The following is a 21,973-nucleotide window of genomic DNA, read 5'->3' as shown; positions in this document are numbered from 1 at the left end:
AGTATATACATAAAGAACTTATTAGCCGGTGCAACGTGTGATAGTAGAACTGAATAACATTATCTCCCCATTTAAAAAAATTGCTAACTATCTGCATTCATAAGATTGGTACATGCAATACATGAATATGACAACTTCATAATAAGAAGCCAAATCTCTTTTACTATCTCATGCATTCACATTTCGAATCTGTTTAATGATAAGGGTGTAATAAATATTGCTCAAAAAATAGTGAAAATTAAGAAAATAAAGGTAGGCTGGCTACTCTTACCAAAATATTTCTCAAAAAGCAAAAAAGTGATATTTCTCCCAATTTTGTGGTGATTTTGTTTGTTTTTCTCTGATTTTGTATGGGACACAGTTCATAGTTGTAGGTGTAGCCCTTCACATTCAATTATCCAGTTGGAGTTTCGTGTATTGATTATATATATCTTCTCCCACTATTTTCTCTTTCTTTTCTTTTTTTGGCAAGGTTTTTCTCTCAGACATATGTTATTTTATATAAATTTTCTCAACATCCACATGATGATATCAAGTTTCTTGATTGAGTGTGCAAGTTTTAATAGGGGACGTACTTAATATAAATTCATATAAAATAATAAAATTCTCTACCTAAAAATTTTATGTATACTTTTTTTTTTTAATAATTAGCAATTTCTTCTCCAAAACTTTTAATAATATTAATTTTAACTTTTAAAATATACAGCTTATTAAAATTTTTCTGAACTTTTTGATTTATAGAAATTTAGTCCTTCTGTTAGGTTGCGTCCCATTATTCCGTTTAAATGATGATGTGTCTTTGTTAATTAACAATTTTGTCCCCTAAATTTTGACAATTATCAAATCGTACCCCCTTAAAATAAAAATAAAAAAGATTCAACATTTTTTTTAATAAATCTTAAAAAATTAATTTTTATCTTAAAAAAAGTTATTTTGAATGATTAAGAAAATAAAAAAAAATATATTAAAATTTTAAAACTAATTAAGCGATATAAATAATTATTTATTTTTTTATTAGAAAATCTATTTAGATATTAAAAATTCAATTCGTAAAAAACTAATTTGTACGAGAACAAACTTGAGTATATTTTATTTTTATCAAAAAATATAAATTTATTTAAGTAAACATAACATTTTTTTAGTTTAATTTATAACTTTTTTCAAAATAATTTTATATTTTCATTGAATTTATAATTTTTTTTATTTGTTAAGATATGAGTTTATAAATATAAATAAGTTTGATTTTGTAAGTAAAATTAATACTTTTTAATTAATTTAATATTTTTATCCGATTTCTAATAATGTTTATTTTTTTTTTTGAATTAATAGAATATTATAATTGCTTTTAAAAATAGAATATTATAATTTAGGGGGTAAAGATGCTAATTTTTAACAGTAAAAAATAGAACCTAACAGAAGGGACATTATTATGTACCTGTTATATTTTAGGGAAAATTTTTAACAAGCTGTATTTTTGAAGCGGCAAAATCAGATAGTGCTAAAAGTTTACAGGACAAAAATACTAATTATTTTACTTTTATATTTATATTCTAAAATTATATTTACACCCCGTGGTAAAATTATATTTATATATTTAATCTTTGTAAAATGATCGAAATAAATATATTAATTTATTTTTTAATAAGTACCTGTTTAATATAAATATATAAAAGAAATTGTTGTTAAAATCTTTCCAAAAAAATATTTAGAGATTTTAAACCCTAAATTCATCCACCAATACAGAACAAAAGTTCAAAGAAAATCTTATTCATAAAACAATCCAAAATTTCAACAAGAATCTTATTTATAATTAACAAAATTCACACACACAAGATTAAGAACTCCTGTTGTCGAACAAATTTCGCAACACCAAAAATGAATAATGATAATAATAATAAGAAGAAACAATATGATGAACAATTGCGAGTATTCAACCTAGAACGGCGAATACTCGAACTAGGAACGTAGATGCTTGGTAAAAACTGGAAATGTCAAGAGAAGACAAAGGAATCTAGTGGTTCAGTCAGATCACGATCTGCTTAGTCCACTGTTGCAAGAGTTTCGTAGTTGTCATTTCATGGTGGATCACTCCTTTATATACAAAGCAAGTGTCCAGTTAGTTACACAAGGATTGCATTCATTGTCAATCCATTTGTACATTGATTTACAGTAATTAAACTAAAAACGTAAACATCAATAAATGAATAACAGTTTCTATCCACTAAATACAACAACGTATGCGTCTTCTAATATGCGAGTTGACTGTTCATATTCTAGTGTAAGCTCGCGAGCTCAAGATAGACCTAACATTTAATTAAGTCTAGAATGTCTGCGTTCTTGTATAGTCGCATTTATGGACATCGTATGACGAGCTGATAGAACCTAGACATGCGAGTCTATGTTAGTTTATCGAGGCTGTGGGGTTGTTGAGACCAGCTCGCATCATAGAGAGTCGATCTCTATGTTTTCGCAGGAGGATCGAGAGGATACTCGCACATATCCTGGTACATGCGAGTTAAATTTGTTCCTTGGTCCTACATAATGCGAGTCACACGAATGCGATTAGACTTGGTCATATTCGCATCATCTCGCCGAGTCTAGCTCAGGCGAGGTTTAAACTCGAGGAGTCTCTCATTGACATCTCAGCTTTTCTTGGGAAAATTGAGTACACGTGTCCTCCAAACAGGAGTCTGGTCTCGAGTTTCTAGGTGAGAGAAATCTCACTATAACACATGCCCCTAGTTTCACGATTTGATAGATGCGGTCATGAGGGAAACTATATGCGAGAGACAGGTGAAAGGTTGTCACGAGGAGGTGACCTTTGGTTGTTCCATCGAGAGTTTTGAAAAATGACGGCTGTAATTATTTCGCTTTATCTTATTTATGGTGCCATGTCACGAAACTCTTTCGTTTTCGTGTAGGCGTGCCCATGGCTGGCCGTTGGATAGGATGACCTTAGACATTCCTGCTGCCACGTGTCATAATCCCAATTTATGAGGGATATGAGTATTTAAGCTCTCTGATACGAAATAACTTTCTCATTTTCCCTCTCATTCTTAACTTCCTCTTCCCTTTTTTCTCTGAAATTTTTAAAAATCCTCATCCATTCTCCACCCAGATTTACTTTACTTTTCTTCCCGACTTTCTAAGACTTCAGAAGAGACCGAAACCAATTACAGGGAGTTATCAGAAAAGCTCAATGTCAGTTTCTAATCCATTTGTGTACTTGTTTTTTTGAAAAGATGAAAACTATTTTTCTGGGTTTTTTGACATTTTGAGGGGTTCCAATATGTATGTTCGAGGGGGATACACATAGGGCTGTATTTTCCTGTGTAGAACTAGATAATCTTAGAAAAATGGACATGAAATTTGTATAACCGTGAACTTTAGGAAGGGAAGTTTGTGTTGGAAATTATTTTACCAGGATCTTAGATCTACTCACAAGTATGTTTATTAACATCCTAAATAAGAACTTTCTAAAACGATAAATTAAACACATATAAAGTTTAAGAAACCTTACATTGGGTGCAGCGGAATAATATGACTCCTTCCGTTCAGATATCTAGCCCTTGATTCCTTTCTGTAGCAGAGCATTATCAATATCTGAACCTGGATCTCTTTCTCTGAATCTTTGATGCTGAAACTCCTTTTGTTGAATGTCTTTCTTCACGATCTTCCTCACTATGATTGAGGTATCACTTGATGTGTGTGGGCACTACACTAATCACTAAGGATTTCGAAATTCAAAGGAAGAAGAAAGAAGAAGTGGCAGCTAAAGATAGGGAGAGAGAAAGCTCAGTTTTTCTGAATCAGAAGAAGTGTTTTTCCTGAAGCCTTCACTATCTATTTATAGCATTCTACTAGGGTTAGATTTGAATTATATGGCATTAAAATAATGAAAAAATCAATTTAAAAACCTACAAAAGTGGCCAGCCCTATACAAGTGGATTTGGGCCTTACTTTTTGCAATTTTGCAGTTTTATCTTTTCTGCATCTGATTTTCTCAAAAACGCCAATTTTCAAATTCAACCATTTAAATGCCAATTCTAACTATTTAATAACTATAAATAATTATTAAATAATATTGTCATTTATCATATTTATTAATTGAACCATACAAAGTATCATAATTAAGAAATATGCCCCTATAAACTCTTTCTTTACAATTTCGCTCTTACTTAGTGAAAATTTCACAAATAGACATAGTCTAATTTGAGAATTATAATTGATCAAAACCAATTATAAGAGTCTTACAAGCAATATTATCTCAACTAGTGGGGGGACCATGGGTCTATATAACCGAGCTTCCAATAAGTAGATCAAGAATTTATTACTAAAATTCACTAACTTATTAATTCTTCGTTGAATCCACGCATAGAACTTAGAATTGCACTCTCAGTATATAGAATGCTCTATATGTTCCACCATATAGACACATCATTAGTTATCCATTGTTATAATCCTAATGTGATCAATGATCCTCTATATGAATGATCTACACTGTAAAGGGATTAAATTACCGTTACACCCTACAATGTATTTATTCCTTAAAACACTTGACCCCGTATAAATGATATTTCAACTTATGTGAAATGAGATCTCCACTATTTATTTTCGTTTGGTCAAGCTCGAAGGAGATCATCCTTTGCTTACTATTCGCCAGATAGAAGCTATAGATTCCATGTTTATGCTAGCGCTCCCACTCAATTGCACTACCGTGTTCCCAAAAAGTACGTATCACCCTGACCTAAAAGTAGGCTTAACTAACAATTCAAGGAACACGAATAGCCTTTCAAGATTGAGCCTAATCATAACAGGATTAAGATCATTTGATCTAGGATCAACTAGGCGATATTGACTTGAATAAATATTACGGTAAGTTTAATAAATCTAAGTCAAAGTTCAATATCGGTCCCTTCCGATGCATACTCCATGCATCCAACCTGAGCCTTACTTTAACCAATGTTCTGGAAAGAACATAGTATTTCTCCAAATACAAGTAAACTCTTGTTGTAGATTATCATATCAGTAAAACCCTGTGTCTGATAAATCTAGGAAACTTTATTCACATAGTCATGTTTACTTTCCAATGTGTTGACGGCACAATAAACAGGATCAAGTATGTGAAAAGGGTTTCAGATGAATTTATACATTATGTACATATAATCATGAAATAAATCATGTGAACCATGCAACATTAAATGTTATTTCTGATCTATATTAATAAGTAAATCTGATTATATTGAAATGAGTTTTATTTAGGGCATAAAACCCAACAGTTTGAATATTCACACCTTTCTTACTTGTTTATTTCCTGAATACACGCGGGTATTCGGATGAACACTTTGAATACTCGCATACCTGCCTCCTTTAGATTTTACAGAGACTTTATCATTCCTAGTCGTTGTTTAGAACATAGGGTTTTATATTCTCTGTATATTTTGTTGTGGGAACATTGGTTAAGTCTTTCAAATGGTGGGCGTGTCGCCGTATTCCAATGCTCATACATGCGATCGTATGTTCCATGAGGTACTACGATACGCCCAGCCATTTGCGACATACGCCAATGTTTCCTTTTCCAATATAAGCGTATTCTTCGACTAGTAGATTTGCTCGAAACGGTGGGTGTTTCCCAGTAACTTTAGGGTCATGCTACAAAACGCATCTACCTCGGGTCACTGGGAAACCCCCAATCGTTTTTTGAGGTACATCGCTAGTCGGATATGCGTGACAAACTTGCAGGTTGTGATTGGTTAGATTCCTCGAAACGGTGGGTGTTTCCCAGTCACTTCAGGGTCATGCTCGAAAATGCATGCCCCTTGGGTTACTGGGATACACCCAGCCATTTTTTGAGAGATTCTTCTATTCACACACCTGCGATTTTGTGCTTTAGTGGGCTGATTGGCTTTTCGCGAGAATCCAAATCAGCCTTGAAGGAGATTTTGAATTTTGTATGCAGGCGAGGTCACTTATATTAGTTTCGCACATCCACCACGCTGAAAAGATCTTCTATCTTTCAGATGAGCGATCTGTCGGACAGCCAAATGCTTGGGTCTGGAGGCGACACATTCGATGGCGACTAGGACTATCAGGAGGATAGCTTCTCTTCCCAAAAAGTACGTATCACCCTGACCTAAAAGTAGGCTTAACTAACAATTCAAGGAACACGAATAGCCTTTCAAGATTGAGCCTAATCATAACAGGATTAAGATCATTTGATCTAGGATCAACTAGGCGATATTGACTTGAATAGATATTACGGTAAGTTTAATAAATCTAAGTCAAAGTTCAATATCGGTCCCTTCCGATGCATACTCAATGCATCCAACCTGAGCTTTACTTTAACCAATGTTCTGGAAAGAACATAGTATTTCTCCAAATACAAGTAAAGTCTTGTTGTAGATTATTATATCAGTAAAACCCTGTGTCTGATAAATCTAGGAAACTTTATTCACATAGTCATGTTTACTTTCCAATGTGTTGACGGCACAATAAAAAAGATCAAGTATGTGAAAAGGGTTTCAGATGAATTTATACATTATGTACATATAATCATGAAATAAATCATGTGAACCATGCAACATTAAATGTTATTTCTGATCTATATTAATAAGTAAATCTGATTATATTGAAATGAGTTTTATTTAGGGCATAAAACCCAACAGTTTGAATATTCACACCTTTCTTACTTGTTTATTTCCTGAATACACGCGGGTATAAAATCTATACCTAAGAAGTTGTGAAGCTTCTATAGATTTCCATTAGAAAGAAAATGCTTCAGCATCTTACTAAAATAAGTTGCTTGCATTAGAGTAAGTAATTACCAGGTATACCACAAGCCATAGGGTTAGATAAACTCAAACCTATAATACTAGGAACAGAAAGTTTTGTTAAGTCCATTGAATGGACTTATAAACAAAAATTTCCTTTTATGTCCTTGTAATAGAAAACTTTAGGTTAGTCCATGTGAATGGATTAAACCATAGTTCTTTTGGCTTTCTTCTTAGTTTCTTATCTTGACAATCCATTACTTGTTTAAACTCACAATGGATTTTAATCACTAGTGTCTCCCAAGTCATAAGAAGGTGAGTTCCTAGAAACTCTCCCACTACGACAAGGTACCGTGAATTATGTCGAAGAAAACTAAATGGTATTGATCTCTTCGGTTGTGACAAGACAGCAGAGGCAGTGGGATCATCATATGTTATATAAGATGATAAAACACTTTTGGAATCAAGAAAAATATCTCCTTTATTTGCTACTTGTTTTCAGACTTAGTCATTATCTTAGAAAATTAGTATTTGTTTGAACAAACACTTTCTTATCTATTGACAATGGGATGGTCCACCCCTAATCACTTAGAAAAGCTAACAAACCATGGTTAACAGTTCTAGCTTTTCTTAAGATTTTGATTAGGTCATCCATGAATCTAGTAATGATTTACATTAAGTACCCAACCATTACATCATTCTGAAATTGTATTACCATAGAAGGATTTAGGCAACGACTAGTAACTAATCATCAATATGCAACTAGAAATTTCTGGGGAGGTAAGTTTGGATATAATTCAAAAATCAATTTAATGATCTTTGAACTGCATATCTACTAACTATTTCTCCACCCCTATCAGTTCGCAAGATCTTTAACCACTTACCTTAATGGTTTTAACCATTGCTAGAAATTAATGAAATTTTTCAAACATTTCAAATTTCTTGCTAAAAGGTATAATCTAGAGTTATCGTTTTAAGAATACAACGAAAAACTCATATCCACCCCTGAATGTACATCCATCTGCGAATGAGATGAACTACTTTCAGTGGATATAGACATATTAACTCTTTGCAGAGATTGATCTTGTCAAATCCACTATGAACAAGATACAAATGCCATAGATTAAAAAAATGGTAGTGTCTATTGATGACATAGGTTTAGTTACATCAAAGAGTTCTTAGAATACTACAAATGGATCCTGGTCACAGAATACCTAACTCATATTCCATACAGTTTTAGTCCATTAATAGAAGATAGATATTAAACACCTGAGAAAGTGTAACTGTATTGTATTCTGGAATTAGAAATATAAGAAAATTTCTGTTTGGATTCTAAAATTAAAGTCAAAGACTTAAATTCAACCAAATATAATGAGTAATTCTTTCTTGGACCACCACTACTAATACAAACTCTAAGTCAGATTTGCCCATACAAGTAGGAGATTTCTAAGATTGAGGATTTATATCAATTGGGAATAGAATTTCGGGATTATAATCATATGCGTCATTTAATTTCTTAAGAGAAAATATAGAATGACATGAAATGATTTATAGACCATTCATCCAATGATATGTTATTGAGCTAATTCGAAATGAATAAGCTAAGAGGAATTAGGATAATTTCGTTTAAATTAAGAATCCAACGATGCTTCGATTAGCGAAAGTCAAAGTAATCTTATTTATACAATCTTCTTGTTTCATATCGTAAAAATACTAGTCTAAGGTGTCATCAGTTGATGAACAACTAGATGTCGCATATACAATATTTATCTTTCGAGATCTAACACTATTATGTATGTCTAATGGTGAAAATCCACTAGGGATTTATCTCATTAGAAAAACAAACATGTTAGACCAACAATGAAGATTCGAAATTAAACTACAACTTAATAATAGAAAATAACATGGTTCAATATAAATTCATACACAATTCAAAAATTATAAACATATAGCAAGTAGGAATGACTAGTGAAAATACTAAAACATACAATCCTAAATAATTTCCAAGGTTTTCAACAAACTGATACAGTGTCCCGGTAGGCGAGAGTCAAAGTATCATTTATTGAATAGAGTTGTCAGCTCATCTAAAATAGAAACCATTCTAGCAACCTTTTATTCGATCAAAATAAGAATCCAACGTTGTCCCGGTAGGCGAGAGTCAAGGTTATTCTTATTTTATGAGCTTCCACCATTGTTTCATGTTTTATGAGTTTATCTCTAAGTAGTCACCGTAGGGGAGAGTCTAAATAGAGACGAAAACTCACAAAACACTTATCAAATGAAATCTTACGGTGTTAAATGCGTTCAACGAATAACCATCCATAGGGGGACGAAGTCTAGCGTCTTGAGGTTATATTGAAAACATTTAACTTTTGTAAGACAAACAATGGAGATCGAATATCTTAATAATAATCAAGCTCATTATTTGAAGTGAGTTGTATTTTCTTTGATTCTCTTTATTTAATTTATTTATTTTAAATATATATTTATTTAAAATTTCCAATTTAGAATGAAAAATTCTAAATATAAATTTTAATTTAATATTTATAAATTTTACTTAGATGGATATAAAAATAACATGAATTATTTCCATCTTAGTAATAATTTCCAATAAATATTTAGAAAGATATTCAATTTAAGTTGTTACAAAATTAATATAAATTAATTTACAACTCAAATTTAATTTTCTATAAATATATATTGCATTTCGAAAAATTAAAGTATTTAAGAATACAATTTTTGAAAATGCATGTTAAAATAAAAAATTAATCCTGGAAAAATTATTCTAATTTAATGTTGGCCCAAAATTAATTAATAAAATTAATTTACAACAAAAAATATAATTTTCCTATTTAGTTAAATATATATAAGAAAAATTTCAAATATTTAAGTATGATGATGAAAATCAACTTAAATATTAATTTTCTATTTCATTAAATACACTAGAAAAATACTTCCACCAAAAATATCATCTATCTAGATTTTCCTTTGACTAATTAATTCAATTTCTAATAATATACTTTAATTCAATTTATTTTAAATTAATCAATAAATGAAAAAATCATTGATTTAAGTTGATCCAAGAATTAATTAAAATAATTAATTAATTTACAACTTAATCTATTTTTCAAGATAAAATTTGAAATTCTAGCATTTAAGAAATGCAATTTCGAAAATTGATTAATAAAATAAAGAAAAAAATATATTTTGAAAATTATTTAAATTTAGTTGAAAAAATAAATTCCAACTAAAAATAATTTTCTATTTAATTAAGTGTCATGAAAAAAAAATATTTAAGTATCATGATGAAAATCAACTTAGATGTTTAATTTTTCAAATTAATTAAATGTATTAAATTCAAGAAATAAATAATTAAGTGTAGAGAAGGCTTAATTATTAATCTCTAGTTTAATACTAGGAAAAATATACTTAAAATAAATTGTACCAAAATTAATTATATAAATAATTAATTTCACAATGTATAATATTTTCCTATTTAATATTAGAAATAATAAGTAGTCTAGAAATAACTATGTAGAAAATATCTTATTTGACTAAGTATCTTTTCCACAAAATTTGAAAAAAAAAATATCTAATTTAAGTTGTATTAGAAAAAATCTAGAACTTAAATATTTTTCAAATTTAAATTTAATTAAATATCAAAAATTAAGTTGTAACCACTTAATTTGAAAATATTCCATTTTAAGTTAATATTCGAAAAGATATTAACTTAAAAAATATCTAAAGAATCTTAATAACCAATGCCTAAAATTCCTCAACTTAATTTTGAAATTTGAAATTCAAAAGATATTCAGATTTAAGTTGGTTAGTTGTAGATAACTAAATATCAACTTAAATAAGAATATTTAATGAAAAATTTAAATTAAGTTCCAGAAAGAATCTAGATGGTTATAATTCTATATTTAATTAAATACAAGAAAATACATATAGTTTAGCTTAGAATAAAGAATTCTTTAAACTATAATTTTCTTAAATTAATTTCAAAGTAAATGAAATTAACTATGTTGCTAATCAATTATATTAGGTCAAACTAGTGTAATTAACCTAGTACAGTTGTTCAAATCAGGCAAATGGGCCTTCACAATTGGGGTGGTTCATGTGAGGGGGTGCTGGGTTCAGTATGTCGTACCCACTTCTATGGCTCCCAACTCTCACACAAGGCCCAAAAGAGAGGAATTTAACCTTAATAAGAACAACTGTTATTAATTGAATAGGCCCAAAAACTAAATGGGCCTAAATAAATTCTATCAAAAACTATGATAATTTATTTTAGCAACAACAACCTATATGCATCTATAATAAAATTAAACACATAGGCTCACACAGGCACACTTTGGATGGGTCCTATCATGTTGCTAGGTCATACACAGATGAAAGAAGATTGTAAATTATACCTGTTACAAATTATTATCTTGACCAAGGGAGCCATCAGATCATTAGATCTCGCAAAAAGTAACCATGGCTATTTGCAATCAAGTAATAATAGGTTTTGAAAACTTACACACAAGTTAAAACACATATTCCTGCAACAAGGTTAGTTGGATAGTTGGATGTAGGATTTATTTAATTTTTAAATTAAATATTTAATTTCGAAAATAATTAATTAAATAAATAAAAAAATATTTCAAAAAATTTTAAAAAAAATTTGAAAAAAAAAAAATCGAAATTTTTAAATAAAAAAATTTAAAAAATTAAACCTACAATTTTTGAAAAATTAGGTTTCAACCAACCTAAATATCATTTCAAAAATTTGCTGATACTTTTAAATTTTAAATGTTATTTTATAAATAAAAATTAAATAAAAAATTAGAAAAGATAAATAAATATCTTTTTCAAATTTTAAATGTAATTTAAATAAATAAAATAACAAAATTTAAAAAATTAGCAAAATATCTTATATCATTTAAAAATTACATGATTATAAATATCTTATTTTTAAATTTAAAATAAGATAAGATAAGATATAATCAAATTTTAAAATAAGATAGATATTTTAAGCAAGAAGACAGATACTAATTCTATTCAAATTCAAATTATACTAATATCTTGAATTAAATTTAAAAAATATTAAATTACTTCAAAATGATAATTAGAATTGAATTAGGAATAGTGATAGTATAAATACAAAACTATACCAAAAATCGGAAGTTAATTCCATGAAAAAGCATGAAAAATCGAAGAAAAACAAAAAAATTCGAAACTGTACGGACAGATTTGCGATCGCAGGAAAATATCAGCACAACCCCGATTTTTTCAAATCTTCATAAAATCATAACTAATTCAAATAAAATCCAAATTAAGTTCTGTAAAAGGCTAACTTGCTTAATTTTTTCCATACTATCCACTAAAAATAATTCCAGAGATGAAATCGCAATTATTTTTCACGAAAATTTCACAAACATCAATCAATCATCAAATAACACTCAATACAACATGATACCATCCAAAGAACATACAAACAATCGTTTTAAAGTCCAAATTTCTTGCAAGTAAATCAATTACCATGGCTCTGAGGCCAGTTGTTGGAAATTATTTTACCAGGATCTTAGATCTACTCACAAGTATGTTTATTAACATCCTAAATAAGAACTTTCTAAAACGATAAATTAAACACATATAAAGTTTAAGAAACCTTACATTGGGTGCAGCGGAATAATATGACTCCTTCCGTTCAGATATCTAGCCCTTGATTCCTTTCTGTAGCAGAGCATTATCAATATCTGAACCTGGATCTCTTTCTCTGAATCTTTGATGCTGAAACTCCTTTTGTTGAATGTCTTTCTTCACGATCTTCCTCACTATGATTGAGGTATCACTTGATGTGTGTGGGCACTACTCTAATCACTAAGGATTTCGAAATTCAAAGGAAGAAGAAAGAAGAAGTGGCAGCTAAAGATAGGGAGAGAGAAAGCTCAGTTTTTCTGAATCAGAAGAAGTGTTTTTCCTGAAGCCTTCACTATCTATTTATAGCATTCCACTAGGGTTAGATTTGAATTATATGGCATTAAAATAATGAAAAAATCAATTTAAAAACCTACAAAACTGGCCAGCCCTATACAAGTGGATTTGGGCCTTACTTTTTGCAATTTTGCAGTTTTATCTTTTCTGCATCTGATTTTCTCAAAAACGCCAATTTTCAAATTCAACCATTTAAATGCCAATTCTAACTATTTAATAACTATAAATAATTATTAAATAATATTGTCATTTATCATATTTATTAATTCAACCATACAAAGTATCATAATTAACAAATATGCCCCTATAAACTCTTTCTTTACAATTTCGCTCTTACTTAGTGAAAATTTCACAAATAGACATAGTCTAATTTGAGAATTATAATTGATTAATCAAAACCAATTATAAGAGTCTTACAAGCAATATTATCTCAACTAGTGGGGGGACCATGGGTCTATATAACCGAGCTTCCAATAAGTAGATCAAGAATTTATTACTAAAATTCACTAACTTATTAATTCTTCGTTGAATCCACGCATAGAACTTAGAATTGCACTCTCAGTATATAGAATGCTCTATATGTTCCACCATATAGACACATCATTAGTTATCCATTGTTATAATCCTAATGTGATCAATGATCCTCTATATGAATGATCTACACTATAAAGGGATTAAATTACCGTTACACCCTACAATGTATTTATTCCTTAAAACACTTGACCCCGTATAAATGATATTTCAACTTATGTGAAATGAGATCTCCACTATTTATTTTTGTTTGGTCAAGCTCGAAGGAGATCATCCTTTGCTTACTATTCGCCAGATAGAAGCTATAGATTCCATGTTTATGCTAGCGCTCCCACTCAATTGCACTACCGTGTTCCCAAAAAGTACGTATCACCCTGACCTAAAAGTAGGCTTAACTAACAATTCAAGGAACACGAATAGCCTTTCAAGATTGAGCCTAATCATAACAGGATTAAGATCATTTGATCTAGGATCAACTAGGCGATATTGACTTGAATAGATATTACGGTAAGTTTAATAAATCTAAGTCAAAGTTCAATATCGGTCCCTTCCGATGCATACTCCATGCATCCAACCTGAGCCTTACTTTAACCAATGTTCTGGAAAGAACATAGTATTTCTCCAAATACAAGTAAACTCTTGTTGTAGATTATCATATCAGTAAAACCCTGTGTCTGATAAATCTAGGAAACTTTATTCACATAGTCATGTTTACTTTCCAATGTGTTGACGGCACAATAAACAGGATCAAGTATGTGAAAAGGGTTTCAGATGAATTTATACATTATGTACATATAATCATGAAATAAATCATGTGAACCATGCAACATTAAATGTTATTTCTGATCTATATTAATAAGTAAATGTAACACCCTAACTATTTTAGGCGTATTACGTGATTTTTAAACGTACTGTGCAGCTCGTTGCTAATCAACGAGGTTTATGGAAAAACGTGATTAATTAAAATTTTGCTTTTTCATTAAACTTATAAACCATTTTGCAAAAAGTCTCGGGATCCCGATTTATAAAATATTTACAAACGTTTTTACTGTTCAACTTTTACATCAAAATAAAGTCGTCTAACGACAGTTACAAATTCTCAGCCCTGCTGTCCCGAGGATCGTACGCTCCAGGCCTAACCGCCCCGACATGTACAATCTCATATGCTCGGTCACGGTCCATCAGCTACAGCCTTGCCTTTACCTACACATGAACATAAACTGTGAGTCGACAGACTCAGTAAGAAAAGCATAATAATATCATACATAAAACTGACTGCCGTGTCCAACACGATACTGAGTCCCGCTACTGCCATGTCCAACATGGTACTGAGCACTACTGCCATGTCCAACATGGTACTGAGTTTTGAACGTTCAGGGGACGGTACTATTGACAAGTATCCTCCTGATCGGTCGAACCGGTCATACTCCGGCTGCTGGTCATACTCCAGCCTGTACCGACGGGATAGGTCAATAGCACTGAACCACCAACCAGTGTCACTGATCGGTCGAACCGGTCATACTCCGCCGTCGGTCATACTCCAGCCTGTACCGACGTGACAGGGTTGGGTGGTTCGAAGCCTAATACATATCTAATGTAATCTAACAGGCTTCCTACATGCACGCTAAACATGTAACCTACATATGCATACTGTTATACTAATCTTACCTGGATTCCGATTTCAGGTGTGCTTGGCCAACCCGACCGGAACCGAAGCCGAACGGCGGACATCGGCTCCTAAACCATAAAAATCACAACGCTATAAGTGACACGCTAAATCACTTCCCGGACTAAAACTTGAAACTAAAAGTTTCCCTATCGATAAAAAGCATGGCAATACCCCTAAAAACCCAAAAACGAGGAAAACTAGGGTTCGAAAAATTCCCCAACCGGTAGGTAGGCTGTTGCCCAACCGGAATTCCGGTTCTGGGAATTACTGGACACCCATCCGGAATTCCGGTTGCACAACCGGAATTCCGGTTCCTCGCAGGAAATTTTCAAAATTTCATAACTCTCTCAAATCTAACCCAAATCATCCAAGACTTTCCAGACCTGATCAATATACCCCAAATAGCCATTCAAAGGCAACAAATTCACCCAGAACTCACAGAATCACAAAATGCCATTAAAGACCAAGCTTTGAGTTCCAAAACTCAAGCTTGATTAAAAACTACTAACATGCCATCAAGCTAGATCAAACCTACTTAAATATGCATAACTAAGCCTCTGAAAATGAAAATGATCAACCACAGCCAGCAATTTACAGATTCACATACATTTTCAAAAATCATGCTCTTGAACTAAAAACTCCCAAAACATAACTTCAAGTAATCAACATGCATACACTAGCTTTAAATTACTTAAAAACAGCAAGATAAACTTTAGAAAACAACATCACAACACAGCAGCAAGAACTTCAATTCAACATGCATTTTCATCCATTTTCACTTAAAAAATCAAGAAAACATAGAAAGACAAGTTCAAGGATCTTACCTACAATTGAATCACACTTAGAGGAGAAGGAAATCACAAGAAATTGAAGAGAAAAATCCTGCCCTAGCAGCCAACACCAAGCCGAAATGGAGAGAAAGAAAAGAGAGCTTCTTTTTTCCAAGTTTTTCTATTTTTTGTTAAGTGTAAAGTTTTGAGAGAAAACAAAGATTTTCATGCATATAATACTTTATTTCAGCCAAGAAAATAATTAAAATCAACATTTAATTTCCATTTACAAGTCACAAAAGACAAAAAGTCATTGGGGCAAAAAGACCATTTTGCCCCTCCACCATAAAATTACATAATTCATACTAAAGGGGTATTTTTGGGACATTCTAAATTCCCGGCCATTCCCGACATTCCCAATGTCTAAAACCCGTCCCCAAAATACTAACATACTAAGTTGTGATTTCTACTGAGCCAAACGCCGCGTTCCAAAATACCGGACACCGGAAATGCGAAATATAAAAGCTACTGATAACATACTCATGCATATCTGAATTCCATAAATAACAATGATAAATTATTTAAATAGCTATAAATAATTTCCTGATTAACATAAATAACTGCTAATTTCCAAATTAACTAAGCGGGCTTTACAGTAAATCTGATTATATTGAAATGAGTTTTATTTAGGGCATAAAACCCAACAGTTTGAATATTCACACCTTTCTTACTTGTTTATTTCCTGAATACACGCGGGTATTCGGATGAACACTTTGAATACTCGCATACCTGCCTCCTTTAGATTTTACAGAGACTTTATCATTCCTAGTCGTTGTTTAGAACATAGGGTTTTATATTCTCTGTATATTTTGTTGTGGGAACATTGGTTAAGTCTTTCAAATGGTGGGCGTGTCGCCGTATTCCAATGCTCATACATGCGATCGTATGTTCCATGAGGTACTACGATACGCCCAGCCATTTGCGACATACGCCAATGTTTCCTTTTCCAATATAAGCGTATTCTTCGACTAGTAGATTTGCTCGAAACAGTGGGTGTTTCCCAGTAACTTTAGGGTCATGCTACAAAACGCATCTACCTCGGGTCACTGGGAAACCCCCAATCGTTTTTTGAGGTACATCGCTAGTCGGATATGCGTGACAAACTTGCAGGTTGTGATTGGTTAGATTCCTCGAAACAGTGGGTGTTTCCCAGTCACTTCAGGGTCATGCTCGAAAATGCATGCCCCTTGGGTTACTGGGATACACCCAGCCATTTTTTGAGAGATTCTTCTATTCGCACACCTGCGATTTTGTGCTTTAGTGGGCTGATTGGCTTTTCGCGAGAATCCAAATCAGCCTTGAAGGAGATTTTGAATTTTGTATGCAGGTGAGGTCACTTATATTAGTTTCGCACATCCACCACGCTGAAAAGATCTTCTATCTTTCAGATGAGCGATCTGTCGGACAGCCAAATGCTTGGGTCTGGAGGCGACACATTCGATGGCGACTAGGACTATCAGGAGGATAGCTTCTGTTGGAAATCTTTTACCAGGATCTAGATTTACTACCAAATATGTTTTATTAACATCCTAATATGAATTCTAAAACAATGAAATAAACACACATAAAGTTTAGTAAACTTTACATTGGGTGCAGCGGAATATAATGACTCCTTCCGTTCAGATCTCTAGCCCTTGATTCCTTTATGTAGCAGAGCATAATCAAGATCTGAACCTGGATCTCTTTCTCTCCTTCCTTAATGATGATTCTCCTTCTTGTTGTTTGGATTCTCCTACAGTCTTACACACTATGATTGAGATACCACTTGATGTGTCTGGGCACTACTCTATCACTCAAGGAATTTCGAAATTGAAGAGAGGAAAAGAGAGAGAGGGTGGTGCATGGCTTTTTCTGAAAGGAACAATATGCAAAGTCATGAGTTTCCTGAAGCCAATACTTTCTAGTTATAGAATGCCTTCTAGGTTTAGGTTAGAATTGTATGACATTAAAATAATGGAAAAAATAAAATGGTAAAAGCTTTGCATAGTGGGCGGCCATATAAGGAAATTAGGCCTCACTTTGCAACTTTCCCATTTTGTTATTTTTCATTCCCATTTTCTCAAAAATGTCAATTTTCCAATTTAACCATTTAAATGCCAATTCTAATTATTTAATAACTAAAAATTAATTATTAAATAATATTGTCATTTAATATATTTATTAATTTAGACATGTAAAGTATCTTAATTAATAAATAAACCTAGAATCTCTTTTCTTTATAATTTCACCCTTGCTTAGTGAAAATTCATAAAGTAGACATAGTCTATGTAAAGCCCGCTTAGTTAATTTGGAAATTAGCAGTTGTTTATGATTAATTATGAAATTATTTATAGCTATTTAAATAATTTATTATACTGTTATTTATGTTATTCAGTAGCTTGCATATTTTGCATTTTCGGTGTCCGGTATTTTGGAACTCGGCGTTTGGCTCAGTAGAAATCACAACTTAGTATGTTAGTAGTTTGGGGACGGGTTTTAGACATTGGGAATGTCGGGAATGGCCGGAAATTTAGAATGTCCCAAAAATACCCCTTTAGTATGATTTATGTGATTTTATGGTGGAGGGGCAAAATGGTCTTTTTGCCCCATTAGTGTTTTGTCTTATGTGAGTTTATTATTTGAAAAATAAATATTTATTTAAGTGTTTTATGGCTGAAATGATTTATTAATAGTGGCTTTGATTTCATTTATGCCTTTTACAAAAAAATCACTAAGTGTAGAAAATAGAATTTTCCAAAAAACTCTCTCTTTTCCTCTCCATTTCGGCTGGGTATTTGGGGTGCAAAGGCTGGGTTTTTCTTCAATTTTCAAAGCTAGATTCAACCTAATTGTGAACTCTTGGTTGTGGTATGTAATCTCTAACTTTCTCTCTTTAAATTATTGGAAAAAAATGATGAAATTGATGATGCATGCATGATTTTTAGTTGTTGTTGCTGTTGTGTTTTGTTGATGTTTTCTGTGGTTTAAAGCATGATTTTTTAGTTGGTAATTAAGCTCTTGTGAAGTATGATTCCTAGGTTGAGCATGCTAGAGGTTTATTATGCAAAAGTTTGATTTTCAACATGAATATTGTGTAATCTGTTTCTGTGATGTTGCTGTTATTTTTAATTGTTTTCAGAGGCTTAGATAAGCTTGATTAAGTAGAATTAAGCTAGTGGAATGCTTGATTAGGTGGTTTTGCTCAAGTTTGAGTTTAGAACTCAAAGCTTGAGCTCCAATGGCATTTTTCATGTTTGAGGTTTCTGGGTTGTTTTGATGCCTTGGATATGTTCTAGGGAAGGTATAGAACAGGTCTGGAAAGTTTGAGGAGATTTGGGGTTGAATTGTGCAAGTTATGAGAATTTGATGTTGCTGCCTGCGAGGAACCGGAATTCCGGTTGTGCATCCGGAATTCCGGATGAGGGTCCTGAATTCCCGAACCGGAATTCCGGTTGGGCAACCGGTCTACCGGTTGGGGAATTTTTCAGAACCCGTGTTTTCCTCGTTTTTATGTTTTAGGGGGTATTGCCATGCTTTTTATCGATAGGGAAACTTTTAGTTCCTAGTTTTAGTCCCCGGGAAGTGATTTAGCGTGTCACTTATAGCGTTGTGATTTTTATGGTTTAGGAGCCGATGTCCGCTCGGCTTCGGTTCCGGTCGAGTTGACGGCACACCTGAAATCGGAATCCAGGTAAGATTAGTATAACAGTATGCATATGTAGATTACATGTTTAGCGGGCATGTAGGAAGCCTATTAGATTACATTAGTTGTATGTTGGCTTCGAACCATCCAACCCTGTCACGTCGGTACAGGCTGGAGTATGACCAGCAGCCGGAGTATGACCTGTTTGACCGATCAGGCTGACACTTGGTTGGTGGTTACGTGCTATTGACGTATCCCGTCGGTACAGGCTAGAGTATGACCAGCAGCCGGAGTATGACCGGTTCGACCGATCAGTAGGATATAGTAACACGTCGGTACAGGCTGGAGTATGACCAGCAGCCGAAGTATGACCGGTTCGACCGATCAGGTTGTTACGTGTCAATAGTACCGTCCCTATGAACGTTCAGAACTCAGTACCATGTTGGACATGGCAGTAGTGGCTCGCACCATGTTGGACATGGCAGTAGCGGGACTCAGTATCGTGTTGGACACGGCAGTTAGTATTATGTATGATATTATTATGCTTTTCTTACTGAGTCTGTCGACTCACAGTTTACGTTCATGTGTAGGTAAAGGCAAGGCTATAGCTGATGGACCGTGAGCGAGCTTATGAGATTGTACATGTCGGGGCGGTTAGGCCTGGAGCATACGATCCTCGGGACAGCAAGGCTGAATTTTTGTAACTGGTCGTTAGACGACTTTTATTTTTATGTAATGGTTAAATAGTTAAATCTTTTTTTAAATGATTTTATAATCGGGATCCCGAGTCTTTTGTAATATGGTTTATCAGTTTAATTAAAAAGCAAAATTTTAATTAATCACGTTTTTCCATAAACCTCGTTGATTAGCAACGAGCTGCACAGTACGTTTAAAAATCACGTAATACGCCTAAGTTAGTTAGGGTGTTACAATTTGGTATCAGAGCCGCCAGGTTGTCTTCCGAAGATCGTCACGACATGTACAATCATCATCAGCAGTTAGCTCGGTTCACGGTTCAGTAAGCCTTTATTGCTTTAGTAGTTTATTTTATTCAGTTATGAAAAAGAAAAGCCTGTTAGGAAGCATGTTAGTAGCCTGATAGTAGAATAGGCGCATGTTTCGTTTTTAATTTCCAAATTAAGCGGCATTAGTAAGCTCTCGATGATCGTGACCTGAAGTGCCAACTCGGGATTTCGAGGCGGTTCAGACTAGATGGACGCCAGACGAAATATTAGGAGTCAGGGCATCTCAGTCGGGTCAGATCAAGGTCGAGGAGCTCAGTTCCCCTCAAGTGTTTTGGGCCGAGGTAGAGGTCCCAGGGGCAGGGTTCGCGGTTGGAGTGATGTTAACTCGCCGCAGGCTGCCCAGGTCAATCAGGAAGCCCGGAATTGGGAAGTTACGGTTTGCGGAAATGCAAGCCCGGATAGAAGAGCAAGACCTCGAGATTCAGAGGTTGAGACAGCAGGGTGCTTCCGCGGTTCCAGTGCCCGTAGTTCCAGTGGCACCTGCCCCTGCTGCCCAGGCCGAGATAGTGGTGGCGGCCAATAGATTGGAACCTTTGTACGAACGGTTCCGGAAGCAGGCACCTCCGGTTTTCCTGGGAGGTCCGGACATGATGAAAGCCGAGTAGTGGCTGACGGTGATCACCAAGATTCTAAACTTTATGGGTGTCACCGGGAACGACAGAGTGGTGAGTGCCACTTTTCAGTTTTAAGAAGACGCTCTGGTCTGGTGGGACATGGTATCTCAGATCCATGACGTCATCACTATGACCCGGGAAAGGTTTTAGGAACTCTTCAGCGTTAAATGTTATAACGAGGCGGTCAGAAGCGCCAAGAGGAAAGAGTTCGCCCACCTGACCCAGCGAGAGAATATGAGCATTACGGAATATATTACTCAGTTTAGCCGGTTGGCGAGGTTAGCCTCGGGATTTGCGCCAACCGATTTCAGTAAGAAAGAAAATATCCCGATGGACTTAATGTGAAGATCAAGTATGACCTTATGAACACTACCGACGATAAGACCATCTAAGCTGAGATGGCGAAGAAAGCATGGTGAGCTGAGGGCGCAGCTAGATGTATGTGGAATCAATTAGGACTCCGGAATGTGGCGGGGCTCCTACCCCTCCTGCGTCAGGTTTCAGCAGGGGAGGTAGTGGTTCGGCCATGGAATGGAAGAGGAATCATCCACTGCATCCGGTGGCTCGAGGCAGAACAAGAGGTTCCGAGGGAACTAGAATCAAGACGATCGTCAGGGTAGTGTTGAGACCCATTGTTCCTACTGGAGTGTCTCATTAGTGAGAGGCATCCTCCGGGTGAGTGCTTGGGTCAAGGTTGTTTTTGTGTGGCTGCTAGAATCTCTAGTAAATTGGATAGACCGTGTGATAGATATGAATCAGGGTTTGGAACCCTGTTACCTGGCGGAGAATTGGTTATCTCTAATAGGTGGATTAGGTCTATGCCGATCAGGATAGATGGTAGAGAGTTAAGCGCTGATCTGATAGAGATGAGCTTAGTCGAATTTGATATTATTTTAGGAATGGATTTCCTATCTAAATATTCGGCGAGCATTG

Source organism: Cannabis sativa, chromosome 3 (assembly GCF_029168945.1).
Source record: "Cannabis sativa cultivar Pink pepper isolate KNU-18-1 chromosome 3, ASM2916894v1, whole genome shotgun sequence".
NCBI classification, from domain to species: Eukaryota; Viridiplantae; Streptophyta; class Magnoliopsida; order Rosales; family Cannabaceae; genus Cannabis; species Cannabis sativa.
The sequence above is the reverse complement of the archived record's forward strand: the minus strand, read 5'-3'. Positions refer to the sequence as shown.